Source organism: Cornus florida, unplaced genomic scaffold, assembly GCF_030987335.1.
Source record: "Cornus florida cultivar Cherokee Brave unplaced genomic scaffold, ASM3098733v1 CherokeeBrave_3.0.0_Hap2_Chr09, whole genome shotgun sequence".
NCBI lineage: Eukaryota > Viridiplantae > Streptophyta > Magnoliopsida > Cornales > Cornaceae > Cornus > Cornus florida.
Window position 1 is genome coordinate 47,375,632 of NW_026775579.1, and position 943 is coordinate 47,376,574.

Below are 943 nucleotides of genomic sequence, written 5' to 3' on the forward strand. Positions count from 1 at the left end.
AAGACATTAGAATAAGTCATGCATGTTTCATTAGATGGATGATGAACATGATTAGGGGAGGAAGACACTTGGTTCACCGAATTATGGTTGACCAAAAATTGATCAAACCTTTGAGTTAAAGATTTCACCTCGGCGACTATGTCATTGGAATTGTCAACTTGATATGAGCCGACATTCTTCCTTCCACCTAGAATTCTACCATTTTTAGAGGATAAAGATCGATGCATGGAATTTTCACTCATACTTTCATACAATTGCCAAACATCATTTTCATGTTTATTAAGATAAGAACCACCCATAGATGCATCTACCATTCCTTTTTTATTATCTGGCAAACTTTTAAAGAAGTATTGGACTAATTGTCACTTAGGAATGTCATGATGTGGACACTTCCTGAGCAAATCATTAAATCTTTCCCATGCTTCATGAAACAATTCCCCATCCCCTTGAGAAAATTCACGAATGGAAGTTCTCATAGCATTGGTCTTTGATACCGGGTAGTACTTCTTCAAGAACTCTTGTTGCATTTCTGCCCAATAAGTTATCAAAAAAGGCCTAAGATTGTTGAACCAATATTTTGCTTTGTCTTTAAGGGTAAAAGGAAAAAGTTTGTGTCTCAAAACCTCTTCCGGCATGTCCGTGTATTTCACAGTGGATCATATTTTAAAAAACTCATCCAAATGCTTGTACGGTTCTTCACTTGGAAGTCCATGATAATTATGAAGCATTTGAATAGTTTACGGTTTAATCTCATAGTGATGTACTCTAAATGGGGGCAATTGAATGCAAGTGGGTGCATTATATTCATTTGGCACATAGTGATCATGCAAAGCAATAGGAGGATTCCCAACTAGTGGTGCTACACAGACACCTTGATAGCCTTATATAATGGGAGGTTGTGGAGCAAAACTTGGCCGAGGCATTCCCAATGGAATTTGGCCTT

At 37.4% G+C, this 943-nt stretch overlaps 1 pseudogene; it reads left to right on the forward strand.

Annotated features, from left to right (window-relative positions):
- Window positions 1–372: 372 nt before the first annotated feature.
- On the forward strand, window positions 373–470 carry LOC132275739 (small nucleolar RNA R71; annotated as a pseudogene).
- The last annotated feature ends 473 nt before the right edge of the window (window positions 471–943 follow it).